The sequence below is a fragment of the Lissotriton vulgaris genome, unplaced genomic scaffold (genome assembly GCF_964263255.1).
Source record: "Lissotriton vulgaris unplaced genomic scaffold, aLisVul1.2 SCAFFOLD_774, whole genome shotgun sequence".
Classification (NCBI taxonomy): Eukaryota; Metazoa; Chordata; class Amphibia; order Caudata; family Salamandridae; genus Lissotriton; species Lissotriton vulgaris.
Window position 1 is genome coordinate 855,268 of NW_028254302.1, and position 27,515 is coordinate 882,782.

Here is a 27,515-nt window from a genome sequence, read left to right on the forward strand (position 1 = left end):
GTTCTTAGAGCCGTGCACGAGCTGAGCCAGAGCCGTGCCAAGGGTCTGGATCTTAGAGCCCGTGCACGAGCTGAGCCAGTGCCGAGCCAAAAGTCTGCACGGATCTTAGAGCCGTGCACGAGCTGAGCCAGAGCCGAGCCAAGGGTCTGCACGGTTCTTAGAGCCGTGCACGAGCTGAGCCAGAGCCGTGCCAAGGGTCTGGATCTTAGAGCCCGTGCACGAGCTGAGCCAGAGCCGAGCCAAAAGTCTGCACGGATCTTAGAGCTGTGCACGAGCTGAGCCAGAGCCGAGCCAAGGGTCTGCACGGTTCTTAGAGCCGTGCACGAGCCGAGCCAGAGCCGTGCCAAGGGTCTGGATCTTAGAGCCCGTGCACGAGCTGAGCCAGAGCCGAGCCAAAAGTCTACACGGATCTTAGAGCCGTGCACGAGCTGAGCCAGAGCCGAGCCAAGGGTCTGCACGGATCTTAGAGCCGTGCAAGAGCTGAGTAAGAGCCGAGCCAAGGGTCTGCACGGATCTTAGAGCCGTGCACGAGCTGAGCCAGAGCCGAGCCAAGGGTCTGCACGGATCTTAGAGCCGTGCAAGAGCTGAGTAAGGGCCGAGCCAAGGGTCTGCACGGATCTTAGTGTCATGCACGAGCCAAGCCAGAGCCGAGCCAAGGGTCTGCACGGATCTTAGAGCCGTGCAAGAGCCGAGTAAGAGCCGAGCCAAGGGTCTGCACGGATCTTAGAGCCGTGCAAGAGCCGAGTAAGAGCCGAGCCAAAGGTCTGCACTGATCTTAGAGCCGTGCACGAGCTGAGCCAGAGCCGAGCCAAGGGTCTGGATCTTAGAGCCCGTGCACGAGCTGAGCCAGAGCCGAGCCAAGGGTCCGGCATGGATCATAGAGCCGTGCACGTGCTGAGCCAGAGCCGAGCCAAGGGTCTGCACGGATCTTAGAGCCATACACGAGCTGAGCCAGAGCCGAGCCAAAGGTCTGCACGGATCTTAGAGCCATACACGAGCCGAGCCAGAGCCGAGCCAAGGGTCTGCACGGATCTTAGAGCCGTGCAAGAGCTGAGTAAGAGCCGAGCCAAGGGTCTGCACAAATCTTAGAGCCGTGCAAGAGCTGAGTAAGAGCCGAGCCAAGGGTCTGCACGGATCTTAGAGCCGTGCATGAGCTGAGCCAGAGCCGAGCCAAGGGTCTGCACGGATCTTAGAGCCATACACAAGCTGAGCAAGAGCCGAGCCAAGGGTCTGCACGGATCTTAGAGCCGTGCAAGAGCTGAGTAAGAGCCGAGCCAAATGTCTGGATCTTAGAGCCCGTGCACGAGCTGAGCCACAGCCGAGCCAAGGGTCTGCACGGATCTTAGAGCCGTGCATGAGCTGAGCCAGAGCCCAGTCAAGGGTCTGCATGGATCTTAGAGCCCGTGCACGAGCCGAGCCAGAGCCGTGCCAAGGGTCTGGATCTTAGAGCCCGTGCACGAGCTGAGCCACAGCCGAGCCAAGGGTCTGCACGGATCTTAGAGCCGTGCATGAGCTGAGCCAGAGCCAAGCCAAGGGTCTGGCGTGGATCATAGAGCCGTGCACGAGCCGAGCCAGAGCCGAGCCAAGGGTCTGCACGGATCTTAGAGCCGTGCATGAGCTGAGCCAGAGCCCAGTCAAGGGTCTGCACGGATCTTAGAGCCCGTGCACGAGCCGAGCCTGAACCGAGCCAAGGGTCTGCACGGATCTTAGAGCAGTGCACGAGCCGAGCCACAGCCAAGTCAAGGGTCCGGCGTGGATCATAGAGCCGTGCACGAGCCGAGCCAGAGCTGAGCCAAGTGTCTGCACGGATCTTAGAGCGGTGCACGAGTCGAGCCAGAGCCCAGCCAAGGGTTTGCACGGATCTTTGAGCCCGTGCACGAGCCGAGCCAGAGCCCAGCCAAGGGTCTGCACGGATCTTAGACCCCATGTACGAGCCGAGCTAGAGCAGAGTCAAGGGTCTGCACGGATCTTAGAGCCCGTGCACAAGCTGAGCCAGAGCCGAGCCAGAGCCGAGCCAAGGGTCTGCACGGATCTTAGAGCCCATGCACGAGCCGAGCCAGAGCCCAGCCAGAGCCCAGACAAGGGTCTGCACAGATCTTAGAGCCGTGCATGAGCTGAGCCAGAGCCGAGCCAAGGGTCTGCACGGATCTTAGAGCCGTGCACGAGCCGAGCCAGAGCCGAGCCAAGGGTCTGAGAGTATCTTAGAGCCATGCACGAGCTGAGCAAGAGCCGAGCCAAGGGTCTGCACGGATCTTAGAGCCGTGCAAGAGCTGAGTAAGAGCCGAGCCAAGGGTCTGCACGGATCTTAGAGCCGTGCACGAGCCGAGCCAGAGCTGAGCCAAGGGTCTGGATCTTAGAGCCCGTGCACGAGCTGAGCCAGAGCCGAGCCAAGGGTCTGCACAGATCTTAGAGCCGTGCACGAGCCGAGCCAGAGCCGAGCCAAGGGTCTGGATCTTAGAGCCCGTGCACGAGCTGAGCCAGAGCCAAACCAAGGGTCCGGCGTGGATCATAGAGCCGTGCATGAGCTGAGCCAGAGCCGAGCCAAGGGTCTGGATCTTAGAGCTGTGCACGAGCCGAGCCAAGCCAATAGTCTCCACGGATCTTAGAGCCGTGGACGAGCCGAGCCAGAGCCGAGTCAAGGGTCTGCACGGATCTCAGAGCCATTCACGAGCCGAGCCAGAGGCGAGCCAAGGGTCTGCAGGGATCTTAGAGCCCGTGCACGAGCCGAGCCAGAGCCGAGCCAAGGATCTTAGAGCCTGTGCACGAGCTGAGCCGTTACAATATGTAATTCATGCAACAAACCATGTAAAATATGATAAAGAATCTTCAAAGTTTGAAAAGATATATTGCTTTTACATGTGGGAGCTTTGACAGTAATAGGGGCATTACAGCCCTGCACGAGAAGCACTGATTAAAAGTGACAGTTTTGCACAGCTGGTATTCTGAATTCACATACTCAAAAGCGCTTTCGTATGTGATAAAAAAGAGAGGCGGTGAAATAAAATATCGGCCTAAGATCATACAGTTTAAGCAGGGTAGCTGTGATTTATCCTGGTTTCCTGGGTTCACTGTGTACTCATCAGCCAGTAGTTGGGTATCTATTTGTCTTTCCTTATGTCGAGGCTTTGATTTGACCTCTTAGTGCCTTATTTGGCAGTTTTTTAAATAAAGTGTGACCTCGGCTCTAAGTTATTGGAGCGCTTTGCATCAGCGCCAGTTAAGTTGCACAAGGTCACAAGCATTGATGAAGGCATCGGGAGATTAAGGGATTTGACCAGAACCACAAGATGTTGAGCTGACACCGAGACTCGAGACTGCTTCCCGACTTCCAAAGACGGCAGTTCTAGCCGTTTGGAGGGAGGCAGAAGCCACATGAAAGCTCGGCTCGTTATGGGTCCGAGATTCCAAGAGGCCCTCGAGCCGAGCCCGAGCCGGGCTTCAGGTTCGAGCCTGGCTCGGGCTTCAGAGGCTCGAGCCTGGCTCGGGCTTCAGAGGCTCGCCCACCTCTGCGAGAAACGACTGTTAGTGATACCCTTTGCATGGACACAGCAGGGGCCTGGTGCTGCGAGACGCGCTGTGCGCAGAGTGTGCTTAAACCCAGGGCCAGCTTCAGGGGCGTGCGACTGGTGCAGCTGCACCTGCTGCTGGATTTGGTGGGGGCGCTGTTTTTAAAAATAACTTGAGTTTAAAGGCAGGTGAACTTCCTTGTGTGTGGAGCAGTTTCAGGCAGCAATAAAAAAGTCAAGATAACTGGTGATTAATGTTCCTGCTGGTAAGAGATCGGCCTTCTGTGTAGTGTCGGTTCTGACTGCTCATAACGTAGTGGAAAAGGATAATGTGCCTGCTGCGGAGAACAAGCACTGTGCAGCTCACAGAACTGAGTGTGAGGGCACTGTGAGTAGCGCTTTACACAATATGAAACGTATGACAGCAGTGCCTAGGGGACCATGCAGTGCCTAGGGGACCATGAGGAGATGAGGGGCACTGCTGGAGAGAGGTAGGGAGGGGATTCTAGATCGGGGGGGGGGGGGGGGGTGGCCCTGCATAAACCTCTCTGGCTCCCGCAGAAAAGAGTCCACAAAGTCCGTCTCATCTTTGGGACATTCACCCCAAGACTTAATGAAAGAGGAGCCCCCCCCCCCCCCCCGAGCCCCTGATAGGGGGGGGGGGGGCACAAGCGCTGCGCGGCACATCAGTGGCGACGAAGAAACTCAAGAGGGACAGAGGGGGCGAAACAAAAGAAGGACACTCACCTGTGGGCTCTGACACGACTCAGCAGGAGACCCTGCAGGGAGAGGAGGAAGGAGGGAGCTAGCGCCTCGACGACCCCCGAGGTCCACACACCCCACAGTGCCTCGGGGCCCAGGAGCAGCCCATCCGTATTCCAGGGGCCCGGAGGTTTCCAGGAGGGCGAGGCGGACTCGGGTTAAAGTGCAACTCAAAGACAGGTGCGGGAAGAAAGATAAGAGGGACAGAGGCGACGACACAAAAGAAGGACACTCACCTGTGGGCTCTGACAAGACTCAGCAGGAGACCCTGCAGGGAGAGGAGGGCGGAGGGAGCTAGCGCCTCGACGACCCCCGAGGTCCAGAGACCCTGCAGGGAGAGGAGGGAGGAGGGAGCTAGCGCCTCGACGCCCCCGAGCCAGAGCCGAGCCAAGGGTCTGCACGGATCTTAGAGCCGTGCACGAGCTGAGCCAGAGCCGAACCAAGGGTCTGCACGGATCTTAGAGCCGTGCACGAGCCGAGACAGAGCCGAGACAAGGGTCTGCACGGATCTTAGAGCCGTGCACGAGCTGAGCCAGAGCCGAGCCAAGGGTCTGCACGGATCTTAGAGCCGTGCACGAGCCGAGACAGAGCCGAGACAAGGGTCTGGCGCGGATTTTAGAGCCGTACACGAGCCGAGCCAGCACCGAGCCAAGGGTCTGGATCTTACAGCCTTGCACAAGCCGAGCAAGAGCCGAGCCAAGAGTCCGCACGGATATTAGAGCCATGCACAAGCCGAGCCAAAGCCGAGCCAAGGGTCTGGATCTTAGAGCCCATGCACGAGCCGAGCCAGAGCCGAGCCAAGGGTCTGGATCTTAGAGCCCGTGCACGAAACGAGCCAGAGCAGAGCCAAGGGTCTGGATCTTAGAGCCCATGCACGAGCCGAGCCAGAGTATGCCAAGGGTCTGGATCTTAGAGCCCGTGCACGGGCCAAGCCAGAGCCGAGCCAAGGGTCTGCACGGATCTTAGAGCCGTGCACGAGCTGAGCCAGAGCCGAGCCAAGGGTCTGCACGGATCTTAGAGCCGCACACGAGCTGAGCCAGCACAGAGCCAAGGGTCTGGATCTTACAGCCTTGCACAAGCCGAGCCAAGAGTCTGCACGGATCTTAGACCCATGCACAAGCCGAGCCAAAGCCGAGCCAAGGGTCTGGATCTTAGAGCCCATGCACGAGCCGAGCCAGAACCGAGCCAAGGGTCTGGATCTTAGAGCCCATGCACGAGCCGAGCCAGAGTATGCCAAGGGTCTGGATCTTAGAGCCCGTGCACGAGCCGAGCCAGAGCCGAGCCAAGGGTCTGGGTGTTAGAGCCTGTGCACGAGCCGAGCCAGAGCCAAGGGTCTGGAGCTTAGAGCCGTGCACAAGCCGAGCCAGAGCCTAGCCAAGGGTCTGGATCTTAGAGTCCGTGCACGAGCCGAGCCAGAGCCGAGCCAAGCCAAGGGTCTGGCGCGGATCTTAGAGCCTTGCACGAGCTGAGCCAGAGCTGAGCCAAGGGTCTGGATCTTAGAGCCGTGCACGAGCCGAGCCAGAGCCCAGCCAAGGGTCTGCATGGATCTTAGAGCCCATGCAGGAGCCGAGCCAGAGCCCAGCCAAGGGTCTGCACGGATCTTAGACCCCGTGCACTAGCCGAGCCAGAGCCGAGCCAAGGGTCTGGATCTTAGAGCCGTGCACGAGCCGAGCCAGAGCCCAGCCAAGGGTCTGCATGGATCTTAGAGCCCATGCAGGAGCCGAGCCAGAGCCCAGCCAAGGGTCTGCACGGATCTTAGACCCCGTGCACTAGCCGAGCCAGAGCCGAGCCAAGGGTCTGCACGGATCTTAGAGCCAGTGCACGAGCTGAGCCAGAGCCGAGCCAAGGGTCTGCACGGATCTTAGAGCCAGTGCACGAGCCGAGCCAGAGCCCAGCCAAGGGTCTGGATCTTAGAGCCTGTGCACGAGCCAAGCCAGAGCCGAGCCAAGGGTCCGGCGTGGATCATAGAGCCGTGCACGAGCCGAGCCAGAGCCGAGCCAAGGGTCTGGATCTTAGAGCCCGTGCACGAGCTGAGCCAGAGCCAAACCAAGGGTCCGGCGTGGATCATAGAGCCGTGCATGAGCTGAGCCAGAGCCGAGCCAAGGGTCTGGATCTTAGAGCTGTGCACGAGCCGAGCCAAGCCAATAGTCTCCACGGATCTTAGAGCCGTGGACGAGCCGAGCCAGAGCCGAGTCAAGGGTCTGCACGGATCTCAGAGCCATTCACGAGCCGAGCCAGAGGCGAGCCAAGGGTCTGCAGGGATCTTAGAGCCCGTGCACGAGCCGAGCCAGAGCCGAGCCAAGGATCTTAGAGCCTGTGCACGAGCTGAGCCGTTACAATATGTAATTCATGCAACAAACCATGTAAAATATGATAAAGAATCTTCAAAGTTTGAAAAGATATATTGCTTTTACATGTGGGAGCTTTGACAGTAATAGGGGCATTACAGCCCTGCACGAGAAGCACTGATTAAAAGTGACAGTTTTGCACAGCTGGTATTCTGAATTCACATACTCAAAAGCGCTTTCGTATGTGATAAAAAAGAGAGGCGGTGAAATAAAATATCGGCCTAAGATCATACAGTTTAAGCAGGGTAGCTGTGATTTATCCTGGTTTCCTGGGTTCACTGTGTACTCATCAGCCAGTAGTTGGGTATCTATTTGTCTTTCCTTATGTCGAGGCTTTGATTTGACCTCTTAGTGCCTTATTTGGCAGTTTTTTAAATAAAGTGTGACCTCGGCTCTAAGTTATTGGAGCGCTTTGCATCAGCGCCAGTTAAGTTGCACAAGGTCACAAGCATTGATGAAGGCATCGGGAGATTAAGGGATTTGACCAGAACCACAAGATGTTGAGCTGACACCGAGACTCGAGACTGCTTCCCGACTTCCAAAGACGGCAGTTCTAGCCGTTTGGAGGGAGGCAGAAGCCACATGAAAGCTCGGCTCGTTATGGGTCCGAGATTCCAAGAGGCCCTCGAGCCGAGCCCGAGCCGGGCTTCAGGTTCGAGCCTGGCTCGGGCTTCAGAGGCTCGAGCCTGGCTCGGGCTTCAGAGGCTCGCCCACCTCTGCGAGAAACGACTGTTAGTGATACCCTTTGCATGGACACAGCAGGGGCCTGGTGCTGCGAGACGCGCTGTGCGCAGAGTGTGCTTAAACCCAGGGCCAGCTTCAGGGGCGTGCGACTGGTGCAGCTGCACCTGCTGCTGGATTTGGTGGGGGCGCTGTTTTTAAAAATAACTTGAGTTTAAAGGCAGATGAACTTCCTTGTGTGTGGAGCAGTTTCAGGCAGCAATAAAAAAGTCAAGATAACTGGTGATTAATGTTCCTGCTGGTAAGAGATCGGCCTTCTGTGTAGTGTCGGTTCTGACTGCTCATAACGTAGTGGAAAAGGATAATGTGCCTGCTGCGGAGAACAAGCACTGTGCAGCTCACAGAACTGAGTGTGAGGGCACTGTGAGTAGCGCTTTACACAATATGAAACGTATGACAGCAGTGCCTAGGGGACCATGAGGAGATGAGGGGCACTGCTGGAGAGAGGTAGGGAGGGGATTCTAGATCGGGGGGGGGGGGGGGGGGGGGGTGGCCCTGCATAAACCTCTCTGGCTCCCGCAGAAAAGAGTCCACAAAGTCCGTCTCATCTTTGGGACATTCACCCCAAGACTTAATGAAAGAGGAGCCCCCCCCCCCCCCCCGAGCCCCTGATAGGGGGGGGGGGGGCACAAGCGCTGCGCGGCACATCAGTGGCGACGAAGAAACTCAAGAGGGACAGAGGGGGCGAAACAAAAGAAGGACACTCACCTGTGGGCTCTGACACGACTCAGCAGGAGACCCTGCAGGGAGAGGAGGAAGGAGGGAGCTAGCGCCTCGACGACCCCCGAGGTCCACACACCCCACAGTGCCTCGGGGCCCAGGAGCAGCCCATCCGTATTCCAGGGGCCCGGAGGTTTCCAGGAGGGCGAGGCGGACTCGGGTTAAAGTGCAACTCAAAGACAGGTGCGGGAAGAAAGATAAGAGGGACAGAGGCGACGACACAAAAGAAGGACACTCACCTGTGGGCTCTGACAAGACTCAGCAGGAGACCCTGCAGGGAGAGGAGGGCGGAGGGAGCTAGCGCCTCGACGACCCCCGAGGTCCAGAGACCCTGCAGGGAGAGGAGGGAGGAGGGAGCTAGCGCCTCGACGCCCCCGAGCCAGAGCCGAGCCAAGGGTCTGCACGGATCTTAGAGCCGTGCACGAGCTGAGCCAGAGCCGAACCAAGGGTCTGCACGGATCTTAGAGCCGTGCACGAGCCGAGACAGAGCCGAGACAAGGGTCTGCACGGATCTTAGAGCCGTGCACGAGCTGAGCCAGAGCCGAGCCAAGGGTCTGCACGGATCTTAGAGCCGTGCACGAGCCGAGACAGAGCCGAGACAAGGGTCTGGCGCGGATTTTAGAGCCGCACACGAGCCGAGCCAGCACCGAGCCAAGGGTCTGGATCTTACAGCCTTGCACAAGCCGAGCAAGAGCCGAGCCAAGAGTCCGCACGGATATTAGAGCCATGCACAAGCCGAGCCAAAGCCGAGCCAAGGGTCTGGATCTTAGAGCCCATGCACGAGCCGAGCCAGAGCCGAGCCAAGGGTCTGGATCTTAGAGCCCGTGCACGAAACAAGCCAGAGCAGAGCCAAGGGTCTGGATCTTAGAGCCCATGCACGAGCCGAGCCAGAGTATGCCAAGGGTCTGGATCTTAGAGCCCGTGCACGGGCCAAGCCAGAGCCGAGCCAAGAGTCTGCACGGATCTTAGAGCCGTGCACGAGCTGAGCCAGAGCCGAGCCAAGGGTCTGCACGGATCTTAGAGCCGCACACGAGCTGAGCCAGCACAGAGCCAAGGGTCTGGATCTTACAGCCTTGCACAAGCCGAGCCAAGAGTCTGCACGGATCTTAGACCCATGCACAAGCCGAGCCAAAGCCGAGCCAAGGGTCTGGATCTTAGAGCCCATGCACGAGCCGAGCCAGAACCGAGCCAAGGGTCTGGATCTTAGAGCCCATGCACGAGCCGAGCCAGAGTATGCCAAGGGTCTGGATCTTAGAGCCCGTGCACGAGCCGAGCCAGAGCCGAGCCAAGGGTCTGGATGTTAGAGCCTGTGCACGAGCCGAGCCAGAGCCAAGGGTCTGGAGCTTAGAGCCGTGCACAAGCCGAGCCAGAGCCTAGCCAAGGGTCTGGATCTTAGAGTCCGTGCACGAGCCGAGCCAGAGCCGAGCCAAGCCAAGGGTCTGGCGCGGATCTTAGAGCCTTGCACGAGCTGAGCCAGAGCTGAGCCAAGGGTCTGGATCTTAGAGCCGTGCACGAGCCGAGCCAGAGCCCAGCCAAGGGTCTGCATGGATCTTAGAGCCCATGCAGGAGCCGAGCCAGAGCCCAGCCAAGGGTCTGCACGGATCTTAGACCCCGTGCACTAGCCGAGCCAGAGCCGAGCCAAGGGTCTGGATCTTAGAGCCGTGCACGAGCCGAGCCAGAGCCCAGCCAAGGGTCTGCATGGATCTTAGAGCCCATGCAGGAGCCGAGCCAGAGCCCAGCCAAGGGTCTGCACGGATCTTAGACCCCGTGCACTAGCCGAGCCAGAGCCGAGCCAAGGGTCTGCACGGATCTTAGAGCCAGTGCACGAGCTGAGCCAGAGCCGAGCCAAGGGTCTGCACGGATCTTAGAGCCAGTGCACGAGCCGAGCCAGAGCCCAGCCAAGGGTCTGGATCTTAGAGCCTGTGCACGAGCCAAGCCAGAGCCGAGCCAAGGGTCCGGCGTGGATCATAGAGCCGTGCACGAGCCGAGCCAGAGCCGAGCCGAGGGTCTGCACGGATGTTAGAGCCGTGCACGAGCCGAGACAGAGTATGCCAAGGGTCTGGATCTTAGAGCCCATGCATGAGCCGAGCCAGAGCCGAGCCAAGGGTCTGGATGTTAGAGCCTGTGCACGAGCCGAGCCAGAGCCAAGGGTCTGGAGCTTAGAGCCGTGCACAAGCCGAGCCAGAGCCTAGCCAAGGGTCTGGATCTTAGAGCCCGTGCACGAGCCGAGCCAGAGCCGAGCCAAGCCAAGGGTCTGGCGCGGATCTTAGAGCCGTGCACTGTAGTTCTGAAAATTCTGGACTCGTGCAACAAACTTTTTCGTAACATGACGATTTTGGTATCAAAAGACCGATAATGGCTAGTACACTATGCACAAGCATTTTCGTCATAATCGAGTAACGATTTCACCTCGAAATCGTCATTTTTGTTTTTGAACCCTTGGGTTCCATTTTACGCTCGGCAGCCATTTTGTGAGTTGCCCTTCACATAGGCTTGTAACCACAGCTGAATTCGATATCAAAGGACACATACACCTTAATTGACTTTTTGTGACCTGACCAAGCTGGAACCATTGCCCCAAGCCAAACCTGTTCGGTCAGTTCCTCTCCCAGTGGCCGAACGAGATAGCATCAAAGCACAACAGGCCATAAACTTTTCCCATCATACACACACCCCCGCCCAAATCTTGCTCACACCTGTCCCTGCTCTTTTCTCTTCTTTTTCTTTATGATGAGGAGGAGCCCGTTTTTTTTGAAGGTACACCGATATCTGATGAAGATGTTGGGCCTTGCCGGGTAATTGATCACGAACTGGACACACAAAAATGTGGACTTGTCATCATGACTCTGCTTTTTCTTTGTAGTAAAAATATGTGAATAGCCCACTGTAAATCTAAGAATGTTTGTCTGAAGCTTAAAAATCTGTATAAAAAGAGAAGCCTGGCTCTGTAATGTTGAACAGCCTCCTGAGAATATACACACCGTGTTGTTGTACTTCTAGGACGCTTGTTACTTGGTTGCAGCCAATAAATTCGATCTTTGACTTCACCTAGAAGACTCGTGTTTCTATGGTCTGAATCAGGAAAGTACTCGAGGTCTTTGGGTGTTCCCCTGACACCGCTGGGTTACCGGATCAGCACCGGTTCTGAAAAACCCAGTACCTCAGCACGAGCTGAGCCAGAGCCGAGCCAAGGGTCTGGATCTTAGAGCCGTGCACGAGCCGAGCCAGTGCCGAGCCAAGGATCTGCACGGATCTTAGAGCCCTGCACGAGCTCAGCCAGAGCCGAGCCAAGGGTCTGGATCTTAGAGCCGTGCATGAGTCGAGCCAGAGCCGAGCCACAGGTCTGCACGGATCTTAGAGCTGTGCACAAGCCGAGCCAAAGCCGAGCCAAGGGTCTGGATCTTAGAGCCCATGCACGAGCCGAGCCAGAGCCGAGCCAAGGGTCTGGATGTTAGAGCCTGTGCACGAGCCGAGCCAGAGCCAAGGGTCTGGAGCTTAGAGCCGTGCACAAGCCGAGCCGGAGCCTAGCCAAGGGTCTGGATCTTAGAGTCCGTGCACGAGCCGAGCCAGAGCCGAGCCAAGCCAAGGGTCTGGCGCGGATCTTAGAGCCGTGCACGAGCTGAGCCAGAGCCGAGCCAAGGGTCTGGATCTTAGAGCCGTGCACGAGCCGAGCCAGAGCCCAGCCAAGGGTCTGCATGGATCTTAGAGCCCATGCAGGAGCCGAGCCAGAGCCCAGCCAAGGGTCTGGCGCGGATCTTAGAGCCGTGCACTGTAGTTCTGAAAATTCTGGACTCGTGCAACAAACTTTTTCGTAACATGACGATTTTGGTATCAAAAGACCGATAATGGCTAGTACACTATGCACAAGCATTTTCGTCATAATCGAGTAACGATTTCACCTCGAAATCGTCATTTTTGTTTTTGAACCCTTGGGTTCCATTTTACGCTCGGCAGCCATTTTGTGAGTTGCCCTTCACATAGGCTTGTAACCACAGCTGAATTCGATATCAAAGGACACATACACCTTAATTGACTTTTTGTGACCTGACCAAGCTGGAACCATTGCCCCAAGCCAAACCTGTTCGGTCAGTTCCTCTCCCAGTGGCCAAACGAGATAGCATCAAAGCACAACAGGCCATAAACTTTTCCCATCATACACACACCCCCGCCCAAATCTTGCTCACACCTGTCCCTGCTCTTTTCTCTTCTTTTTCTTTATGATGAGGAGGAGCCCGGTTTTTTTGAAGGTACACCGATATCTGATGAAGATGTTGGGCCTTGCAGGGTAATTGATCACGAACTGGACACACAAAAATGTGGACTTGTCATCATGACTCTGCTTTTTCTTTGTAGTAAAAATATGTGAATAGCCCACTGTAAATCTAAGAATGTTTGTCTGAAGCTTAAAAATCTGTATAAAATGAGAAGCCTGGCTCTGTAATGTTGAACAGCCTCCTGAGAATATACACACCGTGTTGTTGTACTTCTAGGACGCTTGTTACTTGGTTGCAGCCAATAAATTCGATCTTTGACTTCACCTGGAAGACTCGTGTTTCTGTGGTCTGAATCAGGAAAGTACTCGAGGTCTTTGGGTGTTCCCCTGACACCGCTGGGTTACCGGATCAGCACCGGTTCTGAAAAACCCAGTACCTCAGCACGAGCTGAGCCAGAGCCGAGCCAAGGGTCTGGATCTTAGAGCCGTGCACGAGCCGAGCCAGTGCCGAGCCAAGGATCTGCACGGATCTTAGAGCCCTGCACGAGCTCAGCCAGAGCCGAGCCAAGGGTCTGGATCTTAGAGCCGTGCATGAGTCGAGCCAGAGCCGAGCCACAGGTCTGCACGGATCTTAGAGCTGTGCACAAGCCGAGCCAAAGCCGAGCCAAGGGTCTGGATCTTAGAGCCCATGCACGAGCCGAGCCAGAGCCGAGCCAAGGGTCTGGATCTTAGAGCCCATGCACGAGCCGAGCCAGAGTATGCCAAGGGTCTGGATCTTAGAGCCCATGCACGAGCCGAGCCAGAGCCGAGCCACGGGTCTGGATGTTAGAGCCTGTGCACGAGCCGTTCCAGAGCCAAGCCAAGGGTCTGCACAGATCTTAGAGCCTTGCACGATCTGAGCCAGAGCCGAGCCAAGGGTCTGCACGGATCTTAGAGCCGTGCACAAGCTGAGCCAGAGCCGAGCCAAGGGTCTGCACAGATCTTAGAGCCGAGCCAGAGTCGAGCCAAGGGTCTGGATCATAGAGCCGTGCACGAGCTGAGCCAGAGTATGCCAAGGGTCTAGGTCTTAGAGCCGTGCACGAGCTGAGCCAGAGCCGAGCCCAGCCAAGGATCTGGATCTTAGAGCCCGTGCACGAGCTGAGCCAGAGTATGCCAAGGGTCTGGATCTTAGAGCCCATGCACGAGCCGAGCCAGAGCCGAGCCAAGGGTCTGGAGCTTAGAGCCCATGCACGAGCTGAGCCAGAGCCGAGCCAAGGGTGTGGATATTAGAGCCCGTGCACGAGCCGAGCCAGAGCCGAGCCAAGGGTCAGGCGTGGATCATAGAGCTGTGCATGAGCTGAGCCAGAGCCGAGCCAAGGGTCTGGATCTTAGAGCCCGTGCACGAGCCGAGCCAGAGCCGGGCCAAGGGTCTGGATCTTAGAGCCGTGCACGAGCCGAGCCAAGCCAATGGTCTGCACGGATCTTAGAGCCGTGGACGAGCCGAGCCAGAGCCGAGTCAAGGGTCTGGCATGGATCATAGAGCCGTGCACAAGCTGAGCCAGAGCCGAGCCAAGGGTCTGGACGGATCTTAGAGCCATTTACGAGCCGAGCCAGAGGCGAGCCAAGGGTCTGCAGGGATCTTAGAGCCCGTGCACGAGCCGAGCCAGAGCTGAGCCAAGAATCTTAGAGCCTGTGCACGAGCTGAGCCGTTACAATATGTAATTCATGCAACAAACCATGTAAAATATGATAAAGAATCTTCAAAGTTTGAAAAGATATATTGCTTTTACATGTGGGAGCTTTGACAGTAATAGGGGCATTACAGCCCTGCACGAGCAGCACTGATTAAAAGTGACAGTTTTGCACAGCTGGTATTCTGAATTCACATACTCAAAAGCGCTTTCGTATGTGATAAAAAAGAGAGGCGGTGAAATAAAATATCGGCCTAAGATCATACAGTTTAAGCAGGGTAGCTGTGATTTATCCTGGTTTCCTGGGTTCACTGTGTACTCATCAGCCAGTAGTTGGGTATCTATTTGTCTTTCCTTATGTCGAGGCTTTGATTTGACCTCTTAGTGCCTTATTTGGCAGTTTTTTAAATAAAGTGTGAACTCGGCTCTAAGTTATTGGAGCGCTTTGCATCAGCGCCAGTTAAGTTGCACAAGGTCACAAGCATTGATGAAGGCATCGGGAGATTAAGGGATTTGACCAGAACCACAAGATGTTGAGCTGACACCGAGACTCGAGACTGCTTCCCGACTTCCAAAGACGGCAGTTCTAGCCGTTTGGAGGGAGGCAGAAGCCACATGAAAGCTCGGCTCGTTATGGGCTCGAGGTTCCAAGAGGCCCTCGAGCCGAGCCCCAGCCGGGCTTCAGGTTCGAGCCTGGCTCGGGCTTCAGAGGCTCGCCCACCTCTGCGAGAAACGACTGTTAGTGATACCCTTTGCATGGAAACAGCAGGGGCCTGATGCTGCGAGAGGCGCTGTGCGCACTGTGTGCTTAAACCCAGGGCCAGCTTCAGGGGCGTGCGACTGGTGCAGCTGCACCTGCTGCTGGCTTTGGTGGGGGCGCTGTTTTTAAAAATAACTTGAGTTTAAAGGCAGGTGAACTTCCTTGTGTGTGGAGGAGTTTCAGGCAGCAATAAAAAAGTCAAGATAACTGGTGATTAATGTTCCTGCTGGTAAGAGATCGGCCTTCTGTGTAGTGTCGGTTCTGACTGCTCATAACGTAGTGGAAAAGGATAATGTGCCTGCTGCGGAGAACAAGCACTGTGCAGCTCACAGAACTGAGTGTGAGGGCACTGTGAGTAGCGCTTTACACAATATGAAACGTATGACAGCAGTGCCTAGGGGACCATGAGGAGATGAGGGGCACTGCTGGAGAGAGGTAGGGAGGGGATTCTAGAAGTCCGTCTCATCTTTGGGACATTCACCCCAAGACTTAATGAAACAGGAGCCGCACCCAACCCCCCCCCCCCCCCCCCCCACCCCCGCCTCAGAGCACCGACCGCCGGAGCCCCTTAAGGGGGAAGCACAAGCTGCTCCGACACATCAGTGGCGACGAAGAAACACAAGAGGGACAGAGGCGACGAATCAAAAGAGGGACAAAGGGCGCACCATGAGACACAAGTCACATAAAGAGGCAACGACACAAAAGGACACTCACCTGTGGGCTTTGACACGACTCAGCGAGACGACCCCGACGTCCACAGACCCTGCAGGGAGAGGAGGGGGCGCCTCGACAACCCCCGAGGTCCACAGACCCTGCAGTGCCTCGGGGCCCCGGAGGAGCCCCTCCCAATGCCAGGGGCCCGGAGGTGACTCGGTGGGTGGGGCCGCTCATGAAAGTGAAAGTCAGGAGGAGGAAAGGGCGCCAAAGGGAGGGGGTGGGAACCAACGCAGACTGCCAGGGAAGACACGGCGTAGCTGTAGGGGGTTAGTGACAGGGAAAAGGGGATCCAGTATCTGGTCTCCCCCCTCCCGCTCTCCTCATTTCTCCTCGGCCTCAGGTTGAAGGGCGGGGTGGGGGCTTTCGAGGAGTGTGGAGCGCTGCACCCATGGCTGGGCCCCGGGGGACTGGGGGGAGGAAGAGGCGCTATACAGGGAGCAAAGCCTTGGCGCTACGGAGAGGGCCCTGGGGGCGGGTGCCATGAAGGACACACTAGAGGCGGATGCAGACCTGTGGGCGGGGGACGTATTGATGCGTTTTTATCTCACGTGGACTTTAACCGAAGGGGTGTCACGTCAGAGGCTTCACAATAGGAAAAGTAATGATACATAAGGAGAAGATTACACGTGAACAGAGATTACAAAAGCAGACATTAAGTTACATGATTCAGAAAAGGGGGTGGTGATGGACAGAGTTTCTGAATTAAGCAGACCACTCTTGCCCAGTCCAAAGATCAGGGCTTGATCCATCACCGTTATTTATCTCACTGCACCATCCCAGCTCAGAACCTGGCTATATGCAAATCAGTCTGTCCCTGGCCCAGTACATCATGGGAACAGGGCAGACCAAACTACCAAGCCAATTCTTCACCAGAAAGGAAACAAGCTACCGGGGACCGGTTTCTGGCATTTCAGCCGTCTTCGGCCCGGCTTGCTTGAATCCTGATGGAGCAGTGAGAAAGGGACTCATGTCTGAGTATACCCTGCCACACCTATAGTGGCCAAAAACGATTTACAAAAAGGGGGTGGTGATGAACAGAGTGTCTGAGTTAAACAGACCACTCTTACCCAGTCCAAAGATCAGGGCTTGATCCATCACCGTTATTTATCTCACTGCACCATCCCAGCTCAGAACCTGGCTATATGCAAATCAGTCTGTCCCTGGCCCAGTACATCATGGGAACAGGGCAGACCAAACTACCAAGCCAATTCTTCACCAGAAAGGAAACAAGCTACCGGGGACCGGTTTCTGGCATTTCAGCCGTCGTCGGCCCGGCTTGCTTGAATCCTGATGGTGCAGTGAGAAAGGGACTCATGTCTGAGTATACCCTGCCACACCTATAGTGGCCAAAAACGATTCAGAAAAGGGGGTGGTGATGAACAGAGTGTCTGAATTAAGCAGACCACTATTACCCAGTCCAAAGATCAGGGCTTGATCCATCACCGTTATTTATCTCACTGACCCATCCCAGCTTAGAACCTGGCTATATGCAAATCAGTCTGTCCCTGGCCCAGTGCATCATGGGAACAGGGCAGACTAAACTACCAAGCCAATTCTTCACCAGAAAGGAAACAAGCTACCGGGGACCGGTTTCTGGCATTTCAGCCGTCTTCGGTCCGGCTTGCTTGAATCCTGATGGTGCAGTGAGAAAGGGACTCATGTCTGAGTATACCCAGCCACACCTATAGTGGCCAACAACGATTCATAAAAGGGGGTGGTGATGAACAGAGTGTCTGAATTAAGCAGACCACTCTTACCCAGTCCAAAGATCAGGGCTTGATCCATCACCGTTATTTATCTCACTGCACCATCCCAGCTCAGAACCTGGCTATATGCAAATCAGTCTGTCCCTGGCCCAGTGCATCATGGGAACAGGGCAGACTAAACTACCAAGCCAATTCTTCACCAGAAAGGAGACAAGCTACCGGGGACCGGTTTCTGGCATTTCAGCCGTCTTCGGCCCGGCTTGCTTGAATCCTGATGGAGCAGTGAGAAAGGGACTCATGTCTGAGTATACCCTGCCACACCGATAGTGGCCAAAAACGATTTACAAAAAGGGGGTGGTGATGAACAGAGTGTCTGAATTAAGCAGACCACTCTTACCCAGTCCAAAGATCAGGGCTTGATCCATCACCGTTTTTTAGCTCACTGCACCATCCCAGCTCAGAACCTGGCTACATGCAAATCAGTCTGTCCCTGGCCCAGTGCATCATGGGAACAGGGCAAACCAAACTACCAAGCAAATTCTTTTACTGGAAAGGAAACAAGCTTCCGGGGACCGGTTTCGGGCATTACAGCCGTCTTCGGCCCGGCTTGCTTGAATCCTGATGGTGCAGTGAGCAAGGGACTCATGTCTGAGCATACCCTTCCACGCTTATGGTGGACAAAAATGATTCAGAAAAGGGAGTGGTGATGAACAGAGTGTCTGAATTAAGCAGACAACTCTTACCCAGTCCAAAGATCAGGGCTTGATCCATCACCGTTTTTTAGCTCACTGCACCATCCCAGCTCAGAACCTGGCTACATGTAAATTAGTCTGTCACTGTCCCAGTGCATCATGGGAACAGGGCAAACCAAACTACCAAGCCAATTCTTATACTGGGAAGGAAACAAGCTTCCGGGGACCGGTTTCTGGCATTGCAGCCGTCTTCGGCCCGGCTTGCTTGAATCCTGATGGTGCAATGAGCAAGGGACTCACATCTGAGTATACCCTTCCACGCTTATGGTGGACAAAATGATTCAGAAAAGGGGGTGGTGATGGTCACTGCACCATCAGGATTCAAGCAAGCCGGGCCGACGACGGCTGAAATGCCAGAAACCGGTCCCCGGAAGCTTGTCTCCTTTATGGTGAAGAATTGGCTTGGTAGTTTGGTCTGCCCTGTTCCCATGATGCACTGGGCCAGGGACAGACTGATTTGCATATAGCCAGGTTCTGAGCTGGGATGGTGCAGTGAGCTAAATAACGGTGATGGATCAAGCCCTGATCTTTGGACTGGGTAAGAGTGGTCTGCTTAATTCAGACACTCCGTTCATCACCACCCTCTTTTCTGAATCGTTAAGTTACATGAGGCAAAAGTGACAATTCTGAGCAAACAAAATACAAGAGGAGCAAACGGTGCATTACAGGAGGAAAGAGTGACGTGTGCAGGTTACAAAAGCGAACAAAGATGAACATGGATGTGAGAGGGGGGGGGGGGTTAGGAGTTGGGTACTCCGGGAAGAGAAGGGGACAACATGTACCCATGAAAGGAGAACGGGGGAAAGGACATTGCCTAACTGGTGTTGTGTACCCCTCTTTACCACGTCTCTGCGCACCCGTCAATCCTGACGGCACAGCCGCAAGCCCCCTGCAGGACCAGTATTATCCTTCTACCTGTGTTTGGTTCTCTTTTGTAACCTGCACACTCACTTTTCTCTTGTAACACACTGTATGCTTCCTCTTACATTTTGTTTTCTTTCGATACTTGCACAAGTGCCACCATCGCCTTCATAATGTTTGTTCTTGTGTTTGAGTGTCTTCCATGTATTGCAGTATTATACCTCTACTAGTGATGGCTGCCTGCCATTGCTGAGGTCTGCTAGTTCAGGTAGTGATGGCTGCCTGCCACTGCTGAGGTCTGCTAGTCCAGGTAGTGATGGCTGCCTGCCACTGCTGAGATCTGCTAGTCCAGGTAGTGATGGCTGCCTGCTACTGCTGAGATCTACTGGTCCAGGTAGTGATGGCTGCCGGCCACTGCTGAGGTCTGCTAGTCCAGGTAGTGATGGCTGCCTGCCACTGCTGAGATCTGCTAGTCCAGGTAGTGATGGCTGCCTGCCACTGCTGAGATCTGCTAGTCCAGGTAGTGATGGCTGCCTGCCACTGCTGAGATCTGCTAGTCCAGGTAGTGATGGCTGCCTGCCACTGCTGAGATCTGCTAGTCCAGGTAGTGATGGCTGCCTGCCACTGCTGAGATCTGCTAGTCCAGGTAGTGATGGCTCCCTGCCATGACTGAGGTCTGCTAGTCCAGGTAGTGATGGCTCCCTGCCATTGCTGAGGTCTGCTAGATTAGGTAGTGATGGCTGCCTGCCACTGCTGAGGTCTACTAGTTCAGGTAATGATGGCTGCCGGCCATTGCTGAGGTCTGCTAGTTCAGGTAGTGATGGCTGCTTGCCACTGCTGAGATCTGCTAGTCCAGGTAGTGATGGCTGCCTGCCACTGCTAAGATCTGATAGTCCCGGTAGTGATGGCTGCCTGCCACTGCTAAGATCTGCTAGTCCAGGTAGTGATGGCTGCCTGCTACTGCTGAGATCTGCTAGTCCAGGTAGTGATGGCTGCCGGCCACTGCTGAGATCTGCTGGTCCAGGTAGTAATGGCTGCCGGCCACTGCTGAGATCTGCTAGTCCAGGTAGTGATGGCTGCCTGCCATTGCTGAGGTCTGCTAGTTCAGGTAGTGATGGCTGCCTGCCACTGCTGAGGTCTGCTAGTCCAGGTAGTGATGGCTGCCTGCCACTGCTGAGATCTGCTAGTCCAGGTAGTGATGGCTGCCTGCTACTGCTGAGATCTACTGGTCCAGGTAGTGATGGCTGCCGGCCACTGCTGAGGTCTGCTAGTCCAGGTAGTGATGGCTGCCTGCCACTGCTGAGATCTGCTAGTCCAGGTAGTGATGGCTGCCTGCCACTGCTGAGATCTGCTAGTCCAGGTAGTGATGGCTGCCTGCCACTGCTGAGATCTGCTAGTCCAGGTAGTGATGGCTGCCTGCCACTGCTGAGATCTGCTAGTCCAGGTAGTGATGGCTGCCTGCCACTGCTGAGATCTGCTAGTCCAGGTAGTGATGGCTCCCTGCCATGACTGAGGTCTGCTAGTCCAGGTAGTGATGGCTCCCTGCCATTGCTGAGGTCTGCTAGATTAGGTAGTGATGGCTGCCTGCCACTGCTGAGGTCTACTAGTTCAGGTAATGATGGCTGCCGGCCATTGCTGAGGTCTGCTAGTTCAGGTAGTGATGGCTGCTTGCCACTGCTGAGATCTGCTAGTCCAGGTAGTGATGGCTGCCTGCCACTGCTAAGATCTGATAGTCCCGGTAGTGATGGCTGCCTGCCACTGCTAAGATCTGCTAGTCCAGGTAGTGATGGCTGCCTGCTACTGCTGAGATCTGCTAGTCCAGGTAGTGATGGCTGCCGGCCACTGCTGAGATCTGCTAGTCCAGGTAGTGATGGCTGCCGGCCACTGCTGAGATCTGCTAGTCCAGGTAGTGATGGCTGCCGGCCACTGCTGAGGTCTGCTAGTCCAGGTAGTGATGGCTGCCTGCCACTGCTGAGATCTGCTAGTCCAGGTAGTGATGGCTGCCTGCCACTGCTGAGATCTGCTAGTCCAGGTAGTGATGGCCGCCTGCCACTGCTGAGATCTGCTAGTCCAGGTAGTGATGGCTGCCTGCCACTGCTGAGATCTGCTAGTCCAGGTAGTGATGGCTGCCTGCCACTGCTGAGATCTGCTGGTCCAGGTAGTAATGGCTGCCGGCCACTGCTGAGGTCTGCTAGTTCAGGTAGTGATGGCTGCCTGCCTCTGCTGAGACCTGCTAGTCCAGGTAGTGATGGCTGCCTGCCACTGCTGAGATCTGCTAGTCCAGGTAGTGATGGCTGCCTGCCACTGCTGAGATCTGCTAGTCCAGGTAGTGATGGCCGCCTGCCACTGCTGAGATCTGCTAGTCCAGGTAGTGATGGCTGCCTGCCACTGCTGAGATCTGCTAGTCCAGGTAGTGATGGCTGCCTGCCACTGCTGAGATCTGCTAGTCCAGGTAGTGATGGCTGCCTGCCACTGCTGAGATCTGCTAGTCCAGGTAGTGATGGCCGCCTGCCACTGCTGAGATCTGCTAGTCCAGGTAGTGATGGCTGCCTGCCACTGCTGAGATCTGCTAGTCCCGGTAGTGATGGCTGCCTGCCACTGCTGAGATCTGCTGGTCCAGGTAGTGATGGCTGCCGGCCACTGCTGAGATCTGCTAGTCCAGGTAGTGATGGCTGCCTGCCACTGCTGAGATCTGCTACTCCAGGTAGTGATGGCTGCCTGCCACTGCTGAGGTCTGCTAGTCCAGGTAGTGATGGCTGCCTGCCACTGCTGAGATCTGCTAGTTCAGGTAGTGATGGCTGCCTGCCACTGCTGAGATCTGCTAGTCCAGGTAGTGATGGCTGCCTGCCACTGCTGAGATCTGCTGGTCCAGGTAGTGATGGCTGCCTGCCACTGCTGAGATCTGCTAGTCCAGGTAGTGATGGCTGCCTGCCACTGCTGAGATCTGCTGGTCCAGGTAGTAATGGCTGCCGGCCATTGCTGAGGTCTGCTAGTTCAGGTAGTGATGGCTGCCTGCCACTGCTGAGATCTGCTAGTCCAGGTAGTGATGGCTCCCTGCCATTGCTGAGGTCTGCTAGATTAGGTAGTGATGGCTGCCTGCCACTGCTGAGGTCTACTAGTTCAGGTAATGATGGCTGCCGGCCATTGCTGAGGTCTGCTAGTTCAGGTAGTGATGGCTGCTTGCCACTGCTGAGATCTGCTAGTCCAGGTAGTGATGGCTGCCTGCCACTGCTGAGATCTGCTAGTCCAGGTAGTGATGGCCGCCTGCCACTGCTGAGATCTGCTAGTCCAGGTAGTGATGGCTGCCTGCCACTGCTGAGATCTGCTAGTCCAGGTAGTGATGGCTGCCTGCCACTGCTGAGATCTGCTAGTCCAGGTAGTGATGGCTGCCTGCCACTGCTGAGATCTGCTAGTCCAGGTAGTGATGGCCGCCTGCCACTGCTGAGATCTGCTAGTCCAGGTAGTGATGGCTGCCGGCCACTGCTGAGATCTGCTAGTCCAGGTAGTGATGGCTGCCGGCCACTGCTGAGATCTGCTAGTCCAGGTAGTGATGGCTGCCGGCCACTGCTGAGGTCTGCTAGTCCAGGTAGTGATGGCTGCCTGCCACTGCTGAGATCTGCTAGTCCAGGTAGTGATGGCTGCCTGCCACTGCTGAGATCTGCTAGTCCAGGTAGTGATGGCCGCCTGCCACTGCTGAGATCTGCTAGTCCAGGTAGTGATGGCTGCCTGCCACTGCTGAGATCTGCTAGTCCAGGTAGTGATGGCTGCCTGCCACTGCTGAGATCTGCTGGTCCAGGTAGTAATGGCTGCCGGCCACTGCTGAGGTCTGCTAGTTCAGGTAGTGATGGCTGCCTGCCACTGCTGAGACCTGCTAGTCCAGGTAGTGATGGCTGCCTGCCACTGCTGAGATCTGCTAGTCCAGGTAGTGATGGCTGCCTGCCACTGCTGAGATCTGCTAGTCCAGGTAGTGATGGCCGCCTGCCACTGCTGAGATCTGCTAGTCCAGGTAGTGATGGCTGCCTGCCACTGCTGAGATCTGCTAGTCCAGGTAGTGATGGCTGCCTGCCACTGCTGAGATCTGCTAGTCCAGGTAGTGATGGCTGCCTGCCACTGCTGAGATCTGCTAGTCCAGGTAGTGATGGCCGCCTGCCACTGCTGAGATCTGCTAGTCCAGGTAGTGATGGCTGCCTGCCACTGCTGAGATCTGCTAGTCCAGGTAGTGATGGCTGCCTGCCACTGCTGAGATCTGCTGGTCCAGGTAGTAATGGCTGCCGGCCACTGCTGAGGTCTGCTAGTTCAGGTAGTGATGGCTGCCTGCCACTGCTGAGACCTGCTAGTCCAGGTAGTGATGGCTGCCTGCCACTGCTGAGATCTGCTAGTCCAGGTAGTGATGGCTGCCTGCCACTGCTGAGATCTGCTAGTCCAGGTAGTGATGGCCGCCTGCCACTGCTGAGATCTGCTAGTCCAGGTAGTGATGGCTGCCTGCCACTGCTGAGATCTGCTAGTCCAGGTAGTGATGGCTGCCTGCCACTGCTGAGATCTGCTAGTCCAGGTAGTGATGGCTGCCTGCCACTGCTGAGATCTGCTAGTCCAGGTAGTGATGGCCGCCTGCCACTGCTGAGATCTGCTAGTCCAGGTAGTGATGGCTGCCTGCCACTGCTGAGATCTGCTAGTCCCGGTAGTGATGGCTGCCTGCCACTGCTGAGATCTGCTGGTCCAGGTAGTGATGGCTGCCGGCCACTGCTGAGATCTGCTAGTCCAGGTAGTGATGGCTGCCTGCCACTGCTGAGATCTGCTACTCCAGGTAGTGATGGCCGCCTGCCACTGCTGAGATCTGCTAGTCCAGGTAGTGATGGCTGCCTGCCACTGCTGAGATCTGCTAGTCCCGGTAGTGATGGCTGCCTGCCACTGCTGAGATCTGCTGGTCCAGGTAGTGATGGCTGCCGGCCACTGCTGAGATCTGCTAGTCCAGGTAGTGATGGCTGCCTGCCACTGCTGAGATCTGCTACTCCAGGTAGTGATGGCTGCCTGCCACTGCTGAGGTCTGCTAGTCCAGGTAGTGATGGCTGCCTGCCACTGCTGAGATCTGCTAGTTCAGGTAGTGATGGCTGCATGCCACTGCTGAGATCTGCTAGTCCAGGTAGTGATGGCTGCCTGCCACTGCTGAGATCTGCTGGTCCAGGTAGTGATGGCTGCCTGCCACTGCTGAGATCTGCTAGTCCAGGTAGTGATGGCTGCCTGCCACTGCTGAGATCTGCTGGTCCAGGTAGTAATGGCTGCCGGCCATTGCTGAGGTCTGCTAGTTCAGGTAGTGATGGCTGCCTGCCACTGCTGAGATCTGCTAGTCCAGGTAGTGATGGCTCCCTGCCATTGCTGAGGTCTGCTAGATTAGGTAGTGATGGCTGCCTGCCACTGCTGAGGTCTACTAGTTCAGGTAATGATGGCTGCCGGCCATTGCTGAGGTCTGCTAGTTCAGGTAGTGATGGCTGCTTGCCACTGCTGAGATCTGCTAGTCCAGGTAGTGATGGCTGCCTGCCACTGCTAAGATCTGATAGTCCCGGTAGTGATGGCTGCCTGCCACTGCTAAGATCTGCTAGTCCAGGTAGTGATGGCTGCCTGCTACTGCTGAGATCTGCTAGTCCAGGTAGTGATGGCTGCCGGCCACTGCTGAGATCTGCTAGTCCAGGTAGTGATGGCTGCCGGCCACTGCTGAGATCTGCTAGTCCAGGTAGTGATGGCTGCCGGCCACTGCTGAGGTCTGCTAGTCCAGGTAGTGATGGCTGCCTGCCACTGCTGAGATCTGCTTGTCCAGGTAGTGATGGCTGCCTGCCACTGCTGAGATCTGCTAGTCCAGGTAGTGATGGCCGCCTGCCACTGCTGAGATCTGCTAGTCCAGGTAGTGATGGCTGCCTGCCACTGCTGAGATCTGCTAGTCCAGGTAGTGATGGCTGCCTGCCACTGCTGAGATCTGCTGGTCCAGGTAGTAATGGCTGCCGGCCACTGCTGAGGTCTGCTAGTTCAGGTAGTGATGGCTGCCTGCCACTGCTGAGACCTGCTAGTCCAGGTAGTGATGGCTGCCTGCCACTGCTGAGATCTGCTAGTCCAGGTAGTGATGGCTGCCTGCCACTGCTGAGATCTGCTAGTCCAGGTAGTGATGGCCGCCTGCCACTGCTGAGATCTGCTAGTCCAGGTAGTGATGGCTGCCTGCCACTGCTGAGATCTGCTAGTCCAGGTAGTGATGGCTGCCTGCCACTGCTGAGATCTGCTAGTCCAGGTAGTGATGGCTGCCTGCCACTGCTGAGATCTGCTAGTCCAGGTAGTGATGGCCGCCTGCCACTGCTGAGATCTGCTAGTCCAGGTAGTGATGGCTGCCTGCCACTGCTGAGATCTGCTAGTCCAGGTAGTGATGGCTGCCTGCCACTGCTGAGATCTGCTGGTCCAGGTAGTGATGGCTGCCGGCCACTGCTGAGATCTGCTAGTCCAGGTAGTGATGGCTGCCTGCCACTGCTGAGATCTGCTACTCCAGGTAGTGATGGCTGCCTGCCACTGCTGAGGTCTGCTAGTCCAGGTAGTGATGGCTGCCTGCCACTGCTGAGATCTGCTAGTTCAGGTAGTGATGGCTGCCTGCCACTGCTGAGATCTGCTAGTCCAGGTAGTGATGGCTGCCTGCCACTGCTGAGATCTGCTGGTCCAGGTAGTGATGGCTGCCTGCCACTGCTGAGATCTGCTAGTCCAGGTAGTGATGGCTGCCTGCCACTGCTGAGATCTGCTGGTCCAGGTAGTAATGGCTGCCGGCCATTGCTGAGGTCTGCTAGTTCAGGTAGTGATGGCTGCCTGCCACTGCTGAGATCTGCTAGTCCAGGTAGTGATGGCTCCCTGCCATTGCTGAGGTCTGCTAGATTAGGTAGTGATGGCTGCCTGCCACTGCTGAGGTCTACTAGTTCAGGTAATGATGGCTGCCGGCCATTGCTGAGGTCTGCTAGTTCAGGTAGTGATGGCTGCTTGCCACTGCTGAGATCTGCTAGTCCAGGTAGTGATGGCTGCCTGCCACTGCTAAGATCTGATAGTCCCGGTAGTGATGGCTGCCTGCCACTGCTAAGATCTGCTAGTCCAGGTAGTGATGGCTGCCTGCTACTGCTGAGATCTGCTAGTCCAGGTAGTGATGGCTGCCGGCCACTGCTGAGATCTGCTAGTCCAGGTAGTGATGGCTGCCGGCCACTGCTGAGATCTGCTAGTCCAGGTAGTGATGGCTGCCGGCCACTGCTGAGGTCTGCTAGTCCAGGTAGTGATGGCTGCCTGCCACTGCTGAGATCTGCTAGTCCAGGTAGTGATGGCTGCCTGCCACTGCTGAGATCTGCTAGTCCAGGTAGTGATGGCCGCCTGCCACTGCTGAGATCTGCTAGTCCAGGTAGTGATGGCTGCCTGCCACTGCTGAGATCTGCTAGTCCAGGTAGTGATGGCTGCCTGCCACTGCTGAGATCTGCTGGTCCAGGTAGTAATGGCTGCCGGCCACTGCTGAGGTCTGCTAGTTCAGGTAGTGATGGCTGCCTGCCACTGCTGAGACCTGCTAGTCCAGGTAGTGATGGCTGCCTGCCACTGCTGAGATCTGCTAGTCCAGGTAGTGATGGCCGCCTGCCACTGCTGAGATCTGCTAGTCCAGGTAGTGATGGCTGCCTGCCACTGCTGAGATCTGCTAGTCCAGGTAGTGATGGCTGCCTGCCACTGCTGAGATCTGCTAGTCCAGGTAGTGATGGCTGCCTGCCACTGCTGAGATCTGCTAGTCCAGGTAGTGATGGCCGCCTGCCACTGCTGAGATCTGCTAGTCCAGGTAGTGATGGCTGCCTGCCACTGCTGAGATCTGCTAGTCCAGGTAGTGATGGCTGCCTGCCACTGCTGAGATCTGCTGGTCCAGGTACTGATGGCTGCCGGCCACTGCTGAGATCTGCTAGTCCAGGTAGTGATGGCTGCCTGCCACTGCTGAGATCTGCTACTCCAGGTAGTGATGGCTGCCTGCCACTGCTGAGGTCTGCTAGTCCAGGTAGTGATGGCTGCCTGCCACTGCTGAGATCTGCTAGTTCAGGTAGTGATGGCTGCCTGCCACTGCTGAGATCTGCTAGTCCAGGTAGTGATGGCTGCCTGCCACTGCTGAGATCTGCTGGTCCAGGTAGTGATGGCTGCCTGCCACTGCTGAGATCTGCTAGTCCAGGTAGTGATGGCTGCCTGCCACTGCTGAGATCTGCTGGTCCAGGTAGTAATGGCTGCCGGCCATTGCTGAGGTCTGCTAGTTCAGGTAGTGATGGCTGCCTGCCACTGCTGAGATCTGCTAGTCCAGGTAGTGATGGCTGCCTGCCACTGCTGAGATCTGCTAGTCCAGGTAGTGATGGCTGCCTGCCACTGCTGAGGTCTGCTAGTCCAGGTAGTGATGGCTGCCTGCCACTGCTGAGATCTGCTAGTCCAGGTAGTGATGGCCACCTGCCACTGCTGAGGTCTGCTGGTCCCGGTAGTGATGGCTGCCGGCCACTGCTGAGATCTGCTAGTCCAGGTATGGCTGCCTGCCACTGCTGAGATCTGCTAGTCCAGGTAGCGATGGCTGCCGGCCACTGCTGAGATCTGCTAGTCCAGGTAGTGATGGGTGCCTGCCACTGCTGAGATCTGCTAGTCCAGGTAGTGATGGCCGCCTGCCACTCCTGAGGTCTGCTAGTTCAGGTAGTGATGGCTGCCTGCCACTGCTGAGATCTGCTAGTCCAGGTAGTGATGGC

General features: G+C 56.3%; 1 protein-coding gene across 1 annotated transcript in view; it reads right to left on the bottom strand.

Moving 5' to 3' along the window:
• The window catches only part of LOC147659589 (NACHT, LRR and PYD domains-containing protein 12-like), a 495,706-nt gene extending 479,765 nt beyond the window's left edge, over positions 1-15,941 (bottom strand). Inside the window, exon 1 of the mRNA XM_086951623.1 lies at positions 15,435-15,941. The gene's annotated coding sequence lies outside the window, so the exon portion shown is untranslated. The remainder of the gene's footprint in view (positions 1-15,434) is intronic.
• Positions 15,942-27,515: the final 11,574 nt, after the last annotated feature.